The sequence below is a fragment of the Thunnus thynnus genome, chromosome 10, assembly GCF_963924715.1.
Source record: "Thunnus thynnus chromosome 10, fThuThy2.1, whole genome shotgun sequence".
In the NCBI taxonomy this organism is placed as follows: Eukaryota; Metazoa; Chordata; class Actinopteri; order Scombriformes; family Scombridae; genus Thunnus; species Thunnus thynnus.
The window spans coordinates 25,817,155-25,833,129 of NC_089526.1; positions in this window are offsets into that span (position 1 = coordinate 25,817,155).

Here is a 15,975-nt window from a genome sequence, read left to right on the forward strand (position 1 = left end):
TACCTCTTTTGAATAAGGCAAATAAACACCCTTTTTGGACTCTAATGCACCACCTCTCTTAGCTCAGTTGTACTAAACAGAATTAATTTGGACTGAATTGAGCTCAAATTAGATTCACTTAAATTAATCTAATCGAAGCACATAGAGAATCTGTATTTTCTTGTCCTTTACTGTGTGGCTGTGTGAAACAGAGGCAGCTTTTTGCACGTGTTGTGGAAAATTTCTCTTTTTTTTCTCTTCAGGTGATGTTTCAGTGGGTAGAATGGTAAAAGAAGGATGACTGCATATGGTTTTTCTTCATTGTTTCTACTGTACAGGAGGAAGTGCTGCTGCCTTCACTCTCACTCTCTCGCTCTCTCTTTCTGTATCTTGTTGACTCGATCTGAAACAGCGTTTGGATCTCATCTATTTCCTGGTGCACTCCTCCACTCCACCCCTCCTTTAAAAAAAAAAAAAAAAAAAAAAAAAAAATTCACATCTCTCTCATCCCCCCCCCCTCCCTCCTCCCTGCCCCCTCCTCTTCTCTCCCCACCTCTCTCAATTCCTCTTCTTCTCTTTGACCACCTTTCCTTCCCATCTTATCAAATTCCATAGGGTGGGGAGGGGAAGTGAGGGTGGATCCACCCACATGAGTGATCATTCATGCTATTTTAGCAGTGTTGTTTTCAGCTGGGCCACAACATCCACCTGCAAAAAAACCTCCAAAAGCAACACAAATCTTGTTGCGTCACTGGATCAACATAAAGTCAGCAGCATTAAAGTGGCAATACATCACAGCACAAATATCGTTAAATCATGCTTATAATAGCTAATTCACCAGCGGCAGGGAGGATAAAGATAAAGGTAAATGGCTGACCTCTGCTGTTGTTAGTTCAGGGTGTGTACATTGTGTATCTGTGTGTGAGGCAGGAAGGGGTTGTTGAAAAGTCCTCTCAGTATAAAGGGAAGGTGACTGATTGAGAAGTCCCAGGTTGTGTTCTGTTGCTAATATAGTTATGCGGCGTAATCGTGCAATAATAACATCATAATCCCATCTGGAATGAGAAACTGTGGACTGTGTGCTACAGTGATTGAGGCCATTTCCTGTGTGTGTGTGTGTGTGTGTGTGAGAGAGAGAGAGAGAGAGGGAGAGAGTGTCTGTGCCAGTGCATTTTAAGCAGCGGTGACTGCAGGAGGCAGCCTGATGGATACAGGATCATACTGCAGCGCTGACATTGTCTTCAGTCCTCCTCCTCTTCCTCCTTCACCCTCCCCTACTGTCTGCCTGCCTCTCAGCAGAATTATCACTCTAAAAAAAAAAAACACACAAAAAAAAAAACTCTCACACACCCACTAGCCCTGAACACACACAGATTGAGGAGCAAGTGTAGCCACATGCAACCACAATTATATTTGTTGCATTAACGAAAATAGCGTGTGTGCATGTAGACATGACACACGTTGAAAAAGTGCACTAGCTGGTTGCAAGAGAGTTGATGAGCAGCACTGATGCAAAAAGTGCACAAATGCAAACACGCACTCATAAGGTAGCTACATATTCCCTACAGCTAAACCTCTGTCCCCCAACTCCACCCCTCCTTCCCTTGCATACAGTACACACACTCACTCACCGGCTCATTCAAAGGCAGCCATGCATGTTCAGACACAAGGTGCTGCAGGAACAAACAATAAGACAAAAACAGCCACCAGGGATACACTGAGAATATCACAGCAAGGATTTCATCATCAAATCTTATGTCATTCTGCAAGTGTGTTGCAGAGCTCTCATACAGATCCCATGTCTGTCTTAAAAGGCAAACAGGAAGTCAGGCAGGGAGCTGTTGTTGTACCTTGCCACGCATGCATGCATGACTTTTTTTTTTTTTTTTCACTAGTGACAGCGACCCTTGTTACATACAGCTTGTCACGGAGGAAGGGAAGTGTCCACTCCAGCCATAGCCCTTTAATTCAAACACAGAGCCGGCTCTGTGTGCCCTCAGGTTCAAAAGAGATAGAGAGAAGGGAGTGTGTGTATATGTGGTAGGGGGGCAGGAAAAGGTGCCTAAAGCTTGCATACGCTAGCGTGTATGCCTGCATGTGTTACACCAGCCTCGTTCTATACATTGCCACACACTGCAATTTGAAGCCTCTGCTATTGTGCTCTACACTGTCACCAACCAGCTTTGTAACTAATGCTGAGTGTACTCATGCATTTGGTGTCCAGTGACATTATTAAAACACACAAGTATAACATCCTTTTAACTGACTTCTCATAGTATCGCTTCCACTTTTCTCATCTGGTAAAATGAGCCTGCCATCATTTCTGTGTTTCTATTTTTACAGAGCATGCACCTTTTCTTTTACTACACATGTACAGTGTTTTGGGATTTGGTAACATCTAAATGAGACTATAGTTGTCTGCAAGATGTCAATAAATATCTCTAATGAGATGAATCATTGCTTCTCAACATTTCTAAATTTAATGTCAGGAAATGTTTTTTAAGGAGGTTATTTATGTGACCTCTTCTTATTTATGTAATCTAGCCACATGCTGTTTAACACCATTATAGTCTTATTGCATCTGAAAAACATCCAAACCGAAGCCTTGTGTTGAAAGCTGTCATATTACAGGAGTGTTTATTTGTTTGATGATGATGTAATTAACACGTTGCCCTGGACGTGTTGCCTGTTTGACATTGTGTCTGACATTGAATCTGGCGGTAGACAACCGCTCAGAGGCATGTGATGAGTATGCCAGGGAGGCTGGTTTAGTCTCCAGGCGACACACCATATGATATTGATTATCTTTTGTTTGGCTATCTCTGCAGCTCCTTGCCCTAAAGGATTTAACTCACATTATTGTCTGGCATGAGGCTCTATTACTCCAATTTACCAAACTCTCCAACCAGCAGTACATGCACTGCTGTTGAAATGTGTCCATGAGATCCCGGAACAAGGCCGTAAAACATTCCACTTCATTCAAACTTTTTTTTTTTGGAGAAATAATCTTCATTAGTTAAGTCCAACCAAATCAAAGCTTTAAAGCAGAGAGAGAAGCTGTATTTATAACTTGCTAGATTTTCTTGCTTTTCTTCACTGGCTTTCATCACATCAGGCAGTGCAAAAGTTCAACGGGCACATGCACAAATTTGTTGATTCAACACAACGACCACTGAATGGATGGCATTTTCACAGTGCTTGTGTATGAGCATGTTCCTGTGAGTTTGAGGTGATGAGACTGAAGCGTAGCTTAGACCAGTGGTTTTCTTTTTTGTTTTTTTCAATCGACCCATTTTCTATGAGGTCAAGTGGTGATGCAATTTCACTCTTATGTGCATACACAAGGTTTCTAATATTTATTTACCCCAATTCAAGAATAGTTCTATAACTTGAGACTGAATATTTACAACTTTGCTGCAGTAATGAGGCAGCATACAGATGCTATGACACTGACAATTTATTTTACTGTAGACAACAACTTAAAAAGTCATTAATCTTTCTTTAAAAGAAAGTTTTTAATGTGATTACATTGCTCTTACTTTACTGAGAGTTTATCTCTACTTTATTGATGCTTTTTTAAAATACTTTTTTTTTTAGCCATGCTAGCGGCATGGCTCTGTCAGGCGGTATTATTAATGGAATATCACAACAAGCACTGAATGGACTGCTACCAAAATTTTGTACAGACATTCATGGTCCAAGAAGATGAATCCTCCTGACTTTTCCTCTTGTGCCACCATGGAGTTCACATTTGTGGTTTCTGGTGAAATGTCTAGTATTGGATGGAGTGCCAAGAAATTTTTTTCAGACATCGTATTGCCCCCAGATATGAATTGTAATCACTGTGCAGATCCCCTGCCGTTCATCCAGCACCTCAATCAGGTCAAAATTTTAATTTGTCCGATACTTTAATTATGTCTAAATACACCCTAGGCTGTACTTTGTGTTTATTGCTGATTAGCAAAGGTGAGCATGCTAACATGCTAAATTAAGATGTTGAACATGGTAAACATTGTACATGCTAAAAATCAGCGTGTTAGCATTGTCACTTTGAGCATGTTTGAGTATACTGTTTGATTGTGGACAGCTTCCACGACCTACTGATGACCAACAATGACTCAGACAATTTAGTCATGCCAACAGGCTATTTATGTAGCTACAGTTACAGTAAGAACAGTAAGTTTGAAGTCAATTTGCTGAGTTCCACAAAATGCTAACAGCAACCATATCCTGCAATAGCATGCTATGCTCATATCAATATCTTGGTTTTTGTTGTCAGAATTGGGTTTCAATATTGTAATTATATAAAATTATAATAATAATTATTATAACTAAAGCTACTCATTTTTATAGTAATGTTATGTTTATAACCTGCCTATACCCCAAAACACAAAAATCAACATCACATAAATTTTACATACTGCTTTTACTTCTAGAAGAAATCCTTACTGATAAATGTTAAAAGATTTTCAAATTACATACAAGTTTCACAGACAACTACTACAAGTCTGCATTGTATGATCAGAAAGATCTAATGAAGATGCTATCAGACCATTATCATTAGTGCTCATCATGTTGTACTGTAGGCGGCCGTGTTTTAAATGAAGATGTTAATGTGTGTGTTTGGCATGTTACAGAAAATGGCAGATTGTAGATTTTTGTTGACAGCTTTCAAGAGCACTTGGGGAAAGTTTTGAGAGAACACGCCTATATGAGTATATTTTGGTGACTTCCACTGTCATCCAGTTCTACTGACGATGCATGAAACATGATTTTAGCTGGAGGAGCTATAGAGTTCAGGCCCCCATATTACCTGCTTTGCAAACACTTAACAGAATCCGAAATAGTTCTATATCTAAAACCTGCTTACGCACCCACTCGCCTAACCCTTCCCTCAACCGTTCTCACTCACTCACCATCATACCCACCCCCACACACACTCCCTCCCTTGCCAGTATTAAAAAGTTGAAATTGATATTATCACTACCGCTTGTACTTCAGTCACTGCTGTTGAGACAGACGGCAACAAAAGTTGAGGTGAGGTCAACACTGTTTTGAGTGACATCACTGTGTGCTGTAATTTTCCACCTGTGAGTATGTGAAACTCAAGTTATTGCACACTTGATGGATATACACAACTTAGGCTCAGTTGACCTTTTAGTACCATGTTCCAATAAGGAACCCCTCATAAAAGGTTTACAAGTTGTAACAAATGGTTTGATCAATGGCTGATAAATCATTTACTTTTAAGAAAGTGGAACCAAAACATTAAATGAAATAAAAAGAAAGACAAAAATAGTTATTGGATAAAATCAATAAGGATATGTGCAAACTCAATGAGTCACAGCTCTTTGACTCAGGGAAAAAAATAATTTGTCTCTGAGAATACAGATTGGTAATAGTCTTTTGACAGTATTCAAATCTGTAAAAAAAAAAAGATCTTTTTACTGCTCGACTCACCTCTGCTCTCTGCAATTACTACTTCCTAGAATACAAGTGGTGTAGCACATTCATCATCCTCAGCTGTGATGAACTGAACAGTGTGCACCAAGTATTACACGAGGCCAGCAGGGTGACAGAGCCTTGTGCTATTGTGACAAGTGTTTTCCATTCATATCAGCATACTGTGTATATATACTGAATTTACCAGCTGCAGTAAATATAGACATTTTCCAATTGGTGCACGTTTATCTGCGATTGCGAAATTTTACAAATAGTTGTTTTGCAGCGCACAAAACACACACACACACACAAATGTCTCATGTTGCCCTCCACTTATCTTGATCTAGCAAATTATATCCAAGGCGTGTGTGTTTGTGTGTGTCTGTGTACGCAACTGTGTGTTTGACTTTCCTACTTATGCCACAGACAGCTGTTGTTTGTATTGCCCCGAGTGCTCAAACCTACTTTGTAATTAGTCCTATCTATGCTTTACTTTACTGAACTGATGAGTCGGGGGGGAGGAGGAGGAGGAGGAGGAGGAGGAGGAGGGGGGGGGTTAGGGTCCCACTTCTACCCTCTTCATCTCCACAACACCCTCTACCCACCCCCAATCCCTTCTGCAAAGTAGCGCCTGAATCACCCACACACACACACACACACACACACACACACTCACACACACACACACACAGCTCCAGCCAGAGACAATAGCTCCAACACAGAAGCCATGTTCAAAACAGCTGACGTTGAAATGTGTTAGTTTGTGACCTCATTGCAAAGGAATTGTGGACATATTGAGCCTATGTTTGCACGGGCTCGCGCTGAAACAACATTTATCAAAGTAACAAATCAAGGCTTAACTGCTAACATGATGTGAAACCTGTTGCCTCAAATGGCAAACTTGCCAACAACTTTCCTAAAATCAATACCACAGCCAGTAAAAACACACAAATCAGGTAACACAGGTTAAACACACAAATCAGAGTGTTTTACATTATCTTGAGGGTTAGAAAGAAGTTGAATAGGAAAGTTGAAAAACACAAGCCTTGTATAGGAAGGTGAGGGAGGAAATCATGGCAAGGCTGCATTTTTTTTTTTTTTTTTTTTTTTACCGAGAGGGGGATGGGTGGTTTTTAGATTGTCCCTCCTCCCTCTTCCTCTGTCTTTTTTCTCTTCCCTCTCATCTTTGTTCAAGGGCTGCCTGGCTAAAACAAGCTGCCCCTGCACACTGAATGAAAGTCATAATAAATGAGTTATAAGTGACTGGAAAAGAGCCAGCAAGATATTGTCACTGACTGGGAGTTTGTATGTTTACTTGAGATATTGTATATTATTATTATGCAGTGGCGGGTGTGTGTGTGTGTGTGCGTGTGTGTGTGTGTGTGTGTGTGTGTGTGCGTGTCTGTGTGTGTGTGTGTGTGTGTGTGTGTGTGTGTGTGTGTGAGAGAGAGTGAAAGAGTATGTGTGTGTGTGTGTGTACGTGCACATGGGAATGAGTGGGTGGGGTGTCAGGGGACGTGCACTGAAGTGAACATAAATGAATGAATAAACACGACTTATATTTAACATATTTTGAGAGGAATATTCATACAATGAAATGCATTTCAATGCAAAACGTTTATTTCTTCATTACACATCAACGTTCTCACAGTTTTTATCCCCTTTTCTTTTTTTTGTCTTTACATTTCAAACTTCTTCTTGCTAAATTATTTTATGATCTGTCAGGATAAAGAAAAAAAAAAAAACTTAGGAAAAAATTTATCATTTTCATCATCTCCCTTTTTTCCCCTCTCCCCTTCATCACCATACTGCAAATGGCTCTGGTGTATCTCCCAGTTTAATGACCACTGATGACGCACAACACAATTTCCAACTCCATCTATATGCTGTGGGTAGGCAGGGACACACAAAGCTCTTCACTGAAAACTCCTCTCTCTCTCTGTCTCTCTCACAAAGCCTGCATGCCTCTCATTTGTAAATCACTTAAAAGCATGACAAATGTGCATTGGAAGTTTCAGAGCGTCTCTGTTGAAAGCATTTGCGAGTCTCTCATTCACACCCTTCTCCGATACACAACCGCATTGTACTGACTAGACATATAGCTTGGCGTCAGACCAACAAGTCCTCCAAATTATACCACATAGGTCGTTTGACCATACGCTCCAGAACGACCCAGAGGAGCATTTTCTAATCAGACGCCTCTATCAGCAGTAATCAGCAGGACAACATAATTTGTCAAATCATTGTTACAAATAATGATGTTTTACTTGTGGTTGGAAACAGGAAGCGAACAGCAGTCTCCTGCAGCAAACTCTACTAAGTCCACTTTTTGCAAGTTAGTATCTAACCAGCCACCCAACAAGCCACCTCCAAATATGGAAATTTGTCACCTTTGTCACCCTGGCTGCTAGATGGCGTCTGTCACTCAAACGTAACTATAGGTCGTTTTGGCTATTGTGTCATTTTTCTAGGGAGGACAAGCTTCGTTAGATGTATGGTTATTGTTGCTTAACTGCTATCAGCTTAAATATGTAGCTGAAATATTTATTTTAATGAAAAGGCAATGTTAGCTTGTCCCTGGCAATGTTAGCTGTTTTCTTCTTTGCTTCTAAGAGAATAATGAGGTGTGTTTTGAATGATAGAGACAGGTCAGTGTGATTTGGCAGATTACATTCAGTGTTTCTATTTGTTGAAAAGAAAGGAGTTTTGTAGTTGTGAAATGATTTGAGCGCAGAGAGGCTGTTATACTGAAATCCAAAACAAAGGAGTCTTGTCCACAACACTAATCCCACAGAACATTTCTGCCATAGACTGGGAATTACTGTGTATTTCAATCATGTGATGGGCCATCAAGCCGGGGTTTACAGCATTTTCTTGTGTGTTTGGGTCGGTCTGAATGTAAGCCGTTGGGAAATGCAAAAGTATTTTACAATGTAGGTTCTGTATGAAACATACCGTATGTCAGCATGTTAACAGATTGACTCATTTAAACAAAAACGTGTGGACAGTAAAGGGAGGGGGAAGCATATTTTCAGCATTGCTTTTAAAAGTTGGGGTCATGACTCACCAGTGGGTCATGGAAGATTGTGAAAGGGTCACTAAGGTGTAACAAATACAAAACGCTAACCAACCAAAGGACTGTCTCCAAAGGACAGTTATTCACAGCTGCATCATAATAGTGTAGTCATAAAAATCAGATATCAAGTGGAAGAAATGTTGTGAAAAGTTTAGAATATGTGTGGGGAACTCGTATGCACTTGACAGTAAAACTGTACCTCTGCTTGAATTATTCTGTGGTATAACCACTGTACTTAAATATTGTGTTACCAGATTATTTGCCCCAATAACTAGTTTAGGGGGTTCTCTAACTGATAAAGCCAACATTTAGAAATGTTTTCAGTATGTTTTCTCTCCTCGTTTCTTCTTATGCTCTATGTGAAGTAATCAGAAACTAGCAACATCCAAAACATAAAGAAAATCTGTACACTTAGAAAGGGGCTTTACAAGATCAAAAATGCAAAAACCTATCAGGTCAACTTTTTAAACTTTCTGATCAATCAAATTATGCTCGTTTATACATGTATTGTAGGAAGAGAGATCTTGCATTGACAGAGCTTTTGTCAACAATTTCAACCCACATAGCTGGTAAACAAGCCAAGGCAAATTTAGACATAGTTAAAATAATTCATCATCTATTTTGAGGACAATGGTAGCTGTCAACAATTACTACTCACCAGACAGAAGAAGAGATACAGAGATGATTTTGACGTCAGTCATCTCATCACATATAGGCCCACTGGGTAAAGTTGACGGACTAAACAAATTCCTAAAAAGTTCAAATTACTCCTGTTTTTTGTCATTTCTACTGTGTTCGATTGTCATCATTGTTACTGGGATCAAAACACATGACGATGTGTGTTCAAGCCTTCCATGTCTAAGGACTATTCTCCCAGAGGTCTTAAGAGTTTCTGCTTTCACAGGAACGTTTACTGTCAAAACTGCTTTTGTCTAATAAAGCAACTTCCAAACTTACTTTTTACTGCTGTTATGAAGGAGTTCTGATATACTGTCTGTCATTCTCAAATGATTCCCGTTGTTTTTGTGCTTGACATTTTCACAAAGGAAAGCTAAGAGGAAAGCCTATTTTTAAGATGACTGAAAATCTTAAATTATTTTTTTAATTATTTCTGCAAATTATTTACTCTATACTAAATGTTCCTGGTCTTTTAACAATACAACTATAGCTTTGTGTTAGATATCACTGTGTGTTTGCTAATAAATTGTCATATGTCTTCATTATTTCATCTGTCTAAGACCATATTGACACTATGTAAGGGATTAAAACCTTATGAAACAATAACAAAACATACAGATTACCTAACAAACTGGCTGCCAAGCAGTTGTTGCTATCCTCACATAGAAACCCTGACAGAAGTGTAACACATGGCCCATGGCCATTTACTATTGTATGCAAGTCCCCAAGCACAGCCATTGCTCATGAGGAGTGCTTTCTAATCTCATGAGCCATAAACTACAGTAGGGAAGTATATGCTGTTGCTTTCACTCAGCGTTTTTGTGTTTTCTCTGTTATCTCCTAATGAGACATTTACACACCAGATGTTGTTTAAAATTAGTCAAATTCTCTTTGAATTCAGCTTGCAAAGTGACGGGGAAATAAGAGACGGGGAGATAATTTTGTCAGATCTATACACCGACTGAACTGGATTGTTTGAAGTGGAGCAGCGCCTCTTACGCTATCCACCTGACAATTTCAACTGATTCAGCCATAAATATGCTGCAATGAATAATTAATAAGGTATACTTTGTCAAAGGATACATTATTTATCTCTCCACAAGTTCTCAACATCTCTGTTAAGCATCTGGTCACTCCCTGCAGGACTGTTATCCATTCCACCTCACCGTAACATACGTAGTGAAAGGATTACACAACACATCAAAGTTTTCAGCTCTGGTCCTCAGCTCCCTTTATTTCTGCTTTGTCCCTCCGAACGAGCGCATGAAACACACATATGCACACCTCTGCTCCTACAGCCCCGCCACCACCCTTGTGTCTTTGTATGAGACCCCCGCCTCATCCCCATTGTCATGTTAATTACCTGTTTGCTCTGTTTTGCAGGAGCCCACCATCCATCAAAGCGTCTCCCAGCTTTTCATCTCACACAGTGCATCCCTACCTGTAATTAGGTTTGGGCAAGGGAGAAGATGGATTTTGTTAGCACCATGCAGAGGGGGAAAAAAGACATTAGGAAGTTTCCATGGCTGTTCTGGGACCAGCCTTTAATGGTGTCTAATTGATCTGCGCTGTCATGGGGCCATGGCTTCATGTGGTAGGAAGCTGATTATCCTTACGTGTCATCCTCAGTGCATAAGCATTAGCTCAGCACTCTGGCTTTTACAGTCAGATGCTGGTGCATGCTTGTGTGCGCACACAGGTGTGCACAAGGCTGCGATTATGTGCATCCAAATATAACTACAAATTTTCATGTACTCTGTGTCACTAAAACGTGGGGGAAGGGACTCTGTTTGCGCTTATGTCTATATGTGCATTTGCATTCAGGCAGTCACAGATGAGTATGCACTGTGTGTACAAGGGGCGAGTGTGTGTATATGTGGGGAGGGTATTTCTTTATGAGTGTGTATGCATGTTTGTATTTATAGTTGTTGAGGAGAGGAGAGGCTTGGCTGCGGTCAGAATAATTTAACATCCAGATGTGCGGAAGCCGGAGGGAAATCGATACAGACGATGGCTCCCAACCAGGTGATGAACATAATGTCATAATGCAGTAAGGATGGAGAGGGATTAATATTTAACAGTAATCTGGACTGAACAGATGGGCATTGCTGAAAACATTGAGGAGTGTTGAAGATGAGTTTATATCAAGGCCATGTAGTCACAGTTAACACTAATATATTAATCTAAATAATCATATTGAAATAATAATGAAGAGAAGCTGACTAACATATTTTTAGTAGATTGTGGATTACATTAGGGATCAGATTACACAACTAGGCTGGAATAATCATTTGAAGCTCTCATTAATTAAAAATATCCCTCCATGACAGCGTATGAACATCTATGTTCATGTTGTGTGGACGGAGAACATTTCAAAATTACATTCTCTATGTGTTTACTTCCATGTGTAAAGTAGCTGTATGTACTGTAGGGACGTCAATGCTGCTCTGCTGACCTTCAGCATGAAATGAAAAGTGTCTGATGCCTCTGGTGTGTTTGGAAGGGCTTTCTCTTTTCCGAAGATGGGCAGCCATGCATTATTGATTACAAAACACTCCTGCAATGCTATTTCATCTTTCAAGCACAGCTGACTGTGAGTTGGGCTTCATTTTACAGCAGTTCAGATTTAGTTTTGTATATTAATGTGTGCACCTTTTTTGTTTGGCTGTATGGTTTTGTTTGTGAAATGTTTTCTCCCTCTTTGTCCTTCCCACCTCCTTTCCCTATAGTACCCAGTGGGAGGCTAAATGGTAGATATGCAGAAACAACTCCCTTATCTCCACATCCCTCTACACAGTGCGCTGACAGTGAATTGCACAAGACAAAAGACAAAGGTAGGCAGAGACAAACCAATATGCAACAATGGGTGGGTGAAACACAGTCTTATGGTTATCACACCAAGTCTGTCACATCCAACAGCATTTATCTGACTGTATTTTGAGCTATGTGTTACAGTAAGTCTTACAACACACAATATCTGCATACCAAGACACTGTGTGTACATATACATATCTAGTTATAAATTCTTCACAGTGCCAAAACCCTTTATCTGTAATCCGCACCAAGTATTTCAGATTTAGTAATACTTCTAGATATATTTTTTTTGCCTGCATACATTTTATATGTTGGTATATTCTCATACCACACATGCATTTTTCTGTCACACTATGCTCTACTTGTGCTGTTTTGCACAGCCTGCATACTGTTAGCAAGATCTCATTGTAATTCTAGTGTTTCAGTTACTGACTATGAGATGTTGAATGTAAATGTTGCTGAATTCTTATTCATATTCTATATTTTTTCTGTCTCTGTCTTTTGTAGCTGCAACTTTTCGTATTTAACAATCATTAAGGGTTTGTCGTGTCTTGAATTCTCACAAAAAACAAAACAAAAGATACAAATCCTTTGCATGGACAAAAGCTTCTTTATTAAGGCAGAGACCCAGCAGCCCTGGGAGTGTTGCTGAGCGTGGCCTTACCTCCCTGGTCCCCCGTTGAGGATGGTCACAGGGGAGGACGCCCATGGCGACCATGGCTGTCAGATGCTGTTTTCATGATGCCGAAGAATGATTGGTTTCATGGATCTGGACAGTGCTCTCTGACAGCGCAGGGGGGAGATTGTACCACACCTGGGAGAAGAAACACTGGCAGGATGTGAAATGTTACTGAACAAGGTCGTTCCAAGGGTCATTGTAAGACCTGTCACCCCTTTCCCCGTCATTGAGGATTCATAGCCTGGCCTTGTGCTACATATGGAGAATATTGTGTCTGAATTGATCCTTTGTTTGAGATTGGAGTCAGACTTTGTCTTTGTCTGCCTCTGTGTGAGGTGATGGTGAATCTACAGACAACAATGTCTTGGTTTGAAAAGAAAAAACATACAAGCCAAAAATCAGCAAGGGCACCATTCAGACAACTGATGTCTCTGTTCTGACTCTGAATAGTCTGATGTCACTAAAATGCAACCGAAGCTTCCCATTGCTGAGAAATCATGAAATTAATCTTTAATTGCATAGGAGTTTTTCACTTGCACAGATACCTCATCTGCAAAGTGTTGCAAACAAGCACCGCATTTTCAAGTCTGACTCATGTCTAGCCTTGTCTGTGGAAAGGCACTGCTAGTATCATTGATGTCGGTGTTGTTGGTGAGGCTTGTTAGCATGAATGACAAGGCTAGAGATGGGACTCAACAATAGCAGCTCTCTCACTCTCAGCAGGTTTTTTTCACAACATGAGTTAAGCATGTCTCCAGGAGAGGTGGGCTTCCTGACAATCTCACTCCCAGAGCCCATGACAATTTTAATGATTGATCACTCTCCTCTTGACTGCAGCGAGAGGGAAGACAGCAGACAACAGAGCGAAAAAACAAAAAAAAAAAAAAAGGAGAGGGAGGAAAGAGGGGCGTGGACAATCCCACAAGGTCAGAATGATGTCCAGTCTTTTGTTTTCAGTGGTGAGATCAGTGGCCTGTGCAGCCGTGAGGGGACAGGCAGAGTAACTGGCGGCCTTGCAGGAACAGATGTTCTTACACAATCAACATGCACTTCGTTGGTTGCTTATTCACTAAAAGTAAAGGGGCTGACTTCCCCTTTTTTGAAACAAAGAAAAACACAGCAACGAGCCACAGCTTTTCACCTGTAGGCCGACAACGACAAAAAATGTTGCTGTGGCAATCAGGCTTCTATACATCCTGCAAAAGGTGAATTCATACAACAGATGGGGCATCTATTTATAGACATGTTAAATGTACAATGTACAAGATCCTGTTTGAGGAACTTTGAGTTTAGGTGGTGTTCTTTTCTTTGTTTGTTCAGATATGGTGCTTCTTTTTTGTTTTATTCCAGACTAGACAGAAATGTAAACGGCCTTTATTTTCTGTTTGTACCACTGGATTTGTACTGGAAACCACTGTAAACACTACATTATATTGCACATGTGCTATGTTTAGCCTGCAGTATCCAGTTCTGGACACTGTGGTCTGAATGGAATACTTGAAGTCAATTATCTACTAGCTCACCAAACAATTCCACCAGCAGTTTGAACTGTATAATAATGTGAAGTGGAAAATCCTTTTTCCAATGCAACCGCTGAAATAGTGATGATATCAAGAACAGTAATTTGTGGTCCATCAGCTGGAACAAACAGGTTCTCCAACAGTTACATTTCATGGCAATTGGTGAGGATTGAATCATAATGGTACACTCCATCACACATACACATCCTGTAGCTGATCTGAAAAGCATAGAAACTTACAGTAGACAATTTTTAGTAACAGGTCTTCTACAACAATGCCAAGGTGGCCCCCATGGCAAAAATGGTTCCATGACTTTTATTACTGAGTCAGACTGCTTTCTGTTTGTGAATGTTCTCCTAACAGGACAAACATTAGAAGACTTCTCCCTGACTTCCTCAGAGAATTGATCAAATTAATTTCTGTTTCTGCAACGCACATCTAAAAACTGTATTCCAAGACCAGTTGGAACCCTGTGGAATTTATTTATATTTTGTCACTAATTAAATCAATTAACCTACACAAATTATTAGTGTTTTTGTTCCAATTACTCTGAACATCCATCCATACTCTCTTGTTCTTCCCTCATTTTAACACACATCTCTGCTCCCTAATGCTCTGTATTCCATAAATAGAGTCCATTGAAAACATAAATTCTCTTGACTTCCTGTCATTATGAATGTATGAAGACTGTTATCAATACCAACACCAGACTAACAGCCGAAGACAAACATTTAGGAAGTGACTCGGTTCATGTGATTATAGGAAAAAGATAACCATAGTCTTTCACACTACCTTAGTCATCCTGTATGAATTTTTGTGTGGTTGTGCACGCCCCCTGCATGTCTTTCAGTTGGAGTGTAAAATAAAGTTCAAGTGTTAGGATACTCACCACATGAACACACTAATTATATTAATAATACTCATTTTGCCAGGCAGAGGAGGTAGAGGAGATAAGATGTGAGTGAAACACAGTCTTTCAGGCAGTTGAGATCAGTAGCACAGTCTTCAACACAACCAATCCCATTTCATCAGCACAGTCAGTTTGCTGGCATCTCAGGGATTATTGGGCCTTAAATGACCGAAGCCATTCATAACTCACTGACTCCCTCTGCTGGTATTAAAGAGAAATCAGAAAAGAGGTTTATTGCCAAGTAGGTTTGCATATACAAAACTTGCCTTTGATTGCGCATAACAATCAAAATATATGCAAAATTAAGTAATAATAAATAACATAAATTGGAAGTTTACAGTAAAATATATAAAATATAGTCTAAGCGATGATGTAATGGACAGTAAACTAATAGTCATTTACAACGCACCTCACACCCTGATGTGAGTTAAAAACTAATATGTTATACTTTTTTATTATTATTATTTATTTTATTTTTTTATGTCTGATAGTCCGGGACTTGAGCTGTGTCATTGGTGAATTTATGGTCACCTTATTATACAGTACCTTATGGTATTTTTATTTCTTGTGGTAATATTGCAGCAATGTCTCTATTGGTAATGGATGTGTCACTGGCAATCCATACTGAGTAACATATATTTCGAGGTGTTTTCTCTCCTACACTACCACTAGAACTTTTCAGTAATGTTCCTCATGGGGTTTGCAGTATAGCATGTCTGTAATGCAGTAATGTATATGTTAAATGAGATCAAACTAGCCTTATTAATCAAAATCTCAATTGCATTTAGCTAGCCTAGATGTTAATCAATTGTCAGATTCCAATTTCTTTTTCACTATATGCACGTTCACGTTTAAACCATTATTTACTTTAACAATA